The following is a 5,788-nucleotide window of genomic DNA, read 5'->3' on the forward strand; positions in this document are numbered from 1 at the left end:
TGTTTAGGGCAGTGAATGTTTACCTCCAATACATAACCAATTTCAGAATCGTGTGGGAGATTCGCAATCTTTTCTTTATAAAAATTTAGAAGAAAGTGCTCATCACCAACAATCCAATCGAAATATTTTTGAGGTAGGTTTAGGGACATCCCATATCCGTACAAGTTGTTGGCATCTACATACATATGTATTATTATTTCTTTAAGTGCATCATAATTTTCCATATACTCATTGTTAGCTACTGAATGTCGTTTCGAACACTGAACAATGCCACCACGTATACCCTTTTTAACAAAATTATGCATATTTATATCCGTTAAAAGATGAATCTCAATTTTATCCAATGTAATGCGTCTAGTAAGGCCCCATTCCATTCCTGGCGGCGTACAAAAATTAAATGGATCAATAAATATTTTTCTGAAATTCTCAAATATCAGATAACAACAAGACATCCGATTTCAAATACAATTCCATATAATCTTTCAAGGAATGACAGCCAAAGTCTTCCCAAACATCTTGAGCATGTTTATAATCCTCGGCTATTTGTTAAACTGTTAAAAAAATCTGTTATTGGGTGTAGTCGATTTTCTGACAGTTTCTGAAATTAGGATATGTAGTCGTACGGAAAAACACCCTTCCTCTTCATCAGCTGGTTGTAGTTTTGTGTTATGTATAACATATTATCAAACAAATTTCGGGATATGGAATCTAAGCTCGAGGACATAAATCTGAAACTATCCAGAAAACGATGTTCTAGACGATAATTTTCGTCCATTGGAATAAAGTGCGACATAGCAATATAAACCTCTTTATTAAGAGGAATTACCGTTGTCTCACCCTCGCACTCAGCCAAATCTTTGACAAATAGATGACAATCATAGGAATAAAAATAGAAAAATATTGGAATGAAATGTGGTATTTTTTATTGAAGATTACAATTGGAATGTGCTGCACCTCTATATTTTCCAGTTAAATGACAATGGTCTTGAACCTTATCTTCACCTAATTCCTCCTCACATATATGACAGTAAATACTTCTATCAAAATATTCGTTCTCCTCGGGTGTTAAGTTATGGGTACAACTATTCTTAAATATTTATGGTATATATCTTTAAAATCTACCATTATGTCTTCAATAAATATTTTTGGTGCATTATCTGCTTATCAGCTTACTCAACAATCTGGAAAAAAAAGAAACATATTTTACCTTTTTAATTTTTATGTATTTTTTTAATGCATTTCCTTGACATATTTGTTATCAATATATAATGGAATTTGTCCGCATTGTAGAGAAGTATGAGATTCACATGATTATTTTTTCCCTGTTTTGTTAAGTAATATGGTCCCACCACCTCCTCACCATCGTACCCAAAAACATTCACACTTATTTCGCCATTCATTTTTTCAAACTTTTTAATCTCCGCAAGCGCCAAAGGATACTGTAGGCCGTCAAATATAAGCTCTATACTGGATGAAAGTTGTATTCGATTTTGAGTTATATCTACTATATGGGATGTTGTCCGAGTGGCGTTGTTAAGAGGCTCTACATATAAAGCTGCAACCAGACACTATTTGAAACAGAAGTTATCCTCTCGATTTGGAATATTGAGACAAGCGTGTTTATTAGCCAAATTTTTTGGCGTCTCAATAAAGTGCGATCCACGGGTTAGACATGCTTTGTTTATGTTAATTTCTAACTTTATGAGTTTCTGCAACGCCCACCAAGAATCTATTTCTTGAAATTCTGATAGCTTGGTCATTATGCGATCTAACAGCTCATCAAAAGTTTTTTTTTCGACGTCAGCTCATCAAAAGTTTTTCATTTTCGCAGAATGGTTAATAATTGCTGGTTCGCTTACACCATCATTTTTGCTGTGGCTGGATGACGGACCTTCGGAAATAGCCGCCAGCACTGATTTCACATATTCCGCTGTTAGGTCTATGTCAAACCTCTGCAACGAATACACAAGCGAATACTTCAACCACACGCCACACAATTCGAGTAGTAACTTCAGTGTCCATTTCTCAAACGAGTGAAATAGAAACCTTGCACATTGTGAAGCAAAACAAATAGAACCCAGTAAAGCAAGCACCCAACAATGTTTTGAAGTATTCGGATGTAATCGGAATTCCAAATCCATTCGTTTTATAATTTCCATTTCTGTGTAGATGAAGATATTTCGTTTTCTCAACTATAAGAGTATGCTACATACACATATATACCATTCCTATTTTGTTTATTGTTGGCACATACAATAAAAAGCACAAACGCGCTCACAGCCTGCATTCATTGACTTCTGCCAATCAACTGATTGACGATTGTTTTTGTCTTTTGTTTGATAGTTACTTCGTGTCTCATACGAAGTTTCGTCGTTGCTAAAGCAAAGTATTCTATCTTCACTAAAATGCTTTACACTATAATCGTTTACAGTGATTTTGTTTTATTCATTAATTGAAGTATTCGAAGTATTCGTGGAGTGTATTGCCTTCACTAGAACATCGATTACTTCGAATAGGCTTGTGCAGGCCTTTGGTCTATGTTGAATTTTAAACAGATGTGTTCATCTAGTTTAGATTTTAGGAGTCTAATCAGTGGATTTTTTGCCTCTCTCAAAAACTCCTCCGGTAGGAGAATAGATGTCCTGGATTCGTAGGACGTAATTCTCGCATTGAAAAAGGACAATATTTCGTTCACGTTTTCTTAATTTTTTTTTTTTGTATTTTTTTTTTAATTTGTCCTTTCATGTACTTTTTTCATGGGAACATATACATTACAGTCTTCTCAATAATGACTTTTCTTAATCACTTCATCATTTATTTAACAATTGTGTTATTCCTATCTTGAACACTATTTTTAACACCGTGTTATCTTTTTAAATGGTAACGTAATGCGTAAAAGTTATTAAATAACGATTTACACGTAAGGAAGACGGCGGAATTGACACTTAAGAGAATTAAGAGCTTGAACACGCTGGAGAGGACAGCCTGCAGGCATACTGAGATTCTGGCCGGGCAGTATAGAGAGACGAACCATATGGCCACGGAGCATGCTTATCATAACAAACCGACATACATTATACCAGGTATAAATGAGTGGGAAGACAGGAGGATACCCTTCGGAACCCTGAACATGTATACGGACGGGTCGAAGATGGAGGAAGGAACGGGCAGCGGAATCTATTGCAGTGAACTAGAAATAAGGGAGTCTTACACGCTGGATAGTGATTGCAGTATTTTTTAGGCTGAGATTTCTGCGATCACAGAGGCATTCAGAAGCGATATCAGCTTCTTCATCGAAGGTCCAGCAGCTATAAAGGCATTGTGCAGTGCTGACATAAGGTCTAAGGTAGTCAGCCGCTGTCGTAGAGAACTCAAGGTTCTCACTGAACAGCATAATATAACTCGGTGCTGGGTACCTGGGCACTATGGGATAATAGGAAATGAGGAAGCGGGTGTGCTGGCTAAGGAGGCCGCACGTGGAACGAATAATGTCCTAGCGGACGGTCTTCCTCCACTGTCTTCTTATCATTACAGGATAGAGGTAAAATATGACGAACTATGGCGAAGACGTTGGGTTTCTTCGGTTTGTTGTGAGCCAACCAATAACAAAAGGCGAAATTCCAGCGTAGTTCTCACAGTGTGTATCAATTTTCTAACAATTTGGAGTTGGGTCACATTGCAATCGACGGTCATACGAAATTCCCTCATACGAGATAACGCGCGAAATTTCAAAATGAGTAACTCGCAACACAAAAATTTTCCAAACAAAGAAAATTTTTGATTCAACAAATCATGTTTTTCACACAGTCCCGAAAATGAACTTACATAAAAAGTGGAAAAACAATCAACACAAAAATGTCTGTCCGCCAGCAATTCACAAAAATTTCCAAAAAAAAATTAAAAAGTTTACCTTACAAGGGCAATTGCAAGGGACCAAAAAATTCGAATTCAAATTTTGGGTCCTTTTGTAATTTCCCTATGAAAGGTTGGGTGTCATATGACCTTGCATTAACCTTTGCAAAATTTATTTTAATGTGGAGGTACTCACATTGAAAGATGGGTCTATGTGTGTGCGTGTATGTGTTTGGCGGTCTTTTTTCGCGTCTTTTCCTTCACCTTTATGTGTCGCTTGGGTTGTGTGTTTACGTTGTTGTGAATTTTGTCGCTTCTGAAAAATTATGCCGTTATTACGGTATTTTTCATAAAGTACAAAATCCAAATTTTGTTATTTCGCGTACGTACCGAAAAGAGAAATTAAAGATTAAATTATTATTGGGTCACAAAAACAAATGGTAAAAAGAAACAACATAAAACAATTCGTTTATTTATTGTGTCTTATCACCTTAATATGTGTCTTTATGTTTTAATTGAGACCAATTTATAAAAAAAATTTACACTAATTTAATTTTTATTGTTCACTTGTCCACTAATTTCTGTAAATATTTGTTCTGTTTTATGTTCGTTCACAATTGTCACTATGTTCTTTAATAGAATTTTAATTGCATAAAAATGTTTTATATTTTTATTTATATATTTACAATCATAATGAATTATGAAAATAAAAAGGTAATATAGGTGCTAACAACATAGGTTTTCGACCTGAAGGTATAAAAAATGTATTTTATTGGGAGGTCTTTATTGTTCATCAATATGCAAAAAATTAATTTTTCACTCAAAAATTTATTAATTAATTTTACATGGGGTCCACTGTGAATATGGTTTCGGTTAATGTATTTAGGTCTCACTATAGGCACTTATCACTGTCACTCTTTGTTCTTCTTGAAATTAAGTCAATGTTTATTGAGAAATTATTAATAATGGTTTTTGTTTATTTTTGACAACTATTTCGCAATAAATTTAACTTAATTTCATTTTTCACAATTTCACTGTTTTTCAATGTTCTAAAACTTATTCAATTCTTTTGTGTCCACTTGTTTCGTTAATATGTATTTTTTTTTCAACGGTACACACTCTCACATACATGTCTGTCCATTTGTACGTTTGTATGTCACAAAAACCGTTGCCGCACTTTTTCTTATTTTTCTATCTCTTTTATTTTTTTTACAGTCACTGTACTGGCAAATTGTTTTTGTTTTATTTGATCACAGTCACTATTTGTTTAATGACTTTTTAAATGTTTTTTTAAAAAAATTAATAATATATTGTTAATCACTGGTCCAAATGTTTTTAGATTTTTTTTTGTTTAGTGTTAATTTTAATATTTAAAAAAAATTTAATATAATATTTATTTATTTATTTGGTTTTCGTTTTTAATTATTTAAAAAACACGCACTTTTATCCGGTTCGCGAGGACCAAATATTTACTTCATAAGGTTCAAATAATTTGCCTTCCGAAATAAAAAGATGATGAATTTTAAGGTTTTAATTTCAATTGTTGGTTTTATTTCACTTTGTTATTCTGGGTTGTGTGTATGAATGTATATGTGTAAATTCAGTATTTATGTTTGTAAAATTCAATTTTTTTTAAATGTCCTAGATTTAAGGAACAATTCAATAAATTTAGATGTAAAATATAAACTAAATTAACAGCGAATTTCACATCTAATGTTTGTGGGGAATGCCGTTTATGTTTTATTCACGTTTGTGTTGTTGTTGGTATTACCGTCGAGTGTTGCACCTTTTCTAACTACCAGTTAAGAAAATTTTTAAGGAAATTTCCATCGTATTTTGTAGGCCATGAACTAAACGATTGCTCTTAATATTTGTAAAATTTCTTTCGAGTAGGTAAAATTTGTTGAAGAAAACTCTTGTAAAAATGAACTAAAAT

This window comes from Haematobia irritans, chromosome 1 (assembly GCF_050003625.1).
Source record: "Haematobia irritans isolate KBUSLIRL chromosome 1, ASM5000362v1, whole genome shotgun sequence".
Classification (NCBI taxonomy): domain Eukaryota; kingdom Metazoa; phylum Arthropoda; class Insecta; order Diptera; family Muscidae; genus Haematobia; species Haematobia irritans.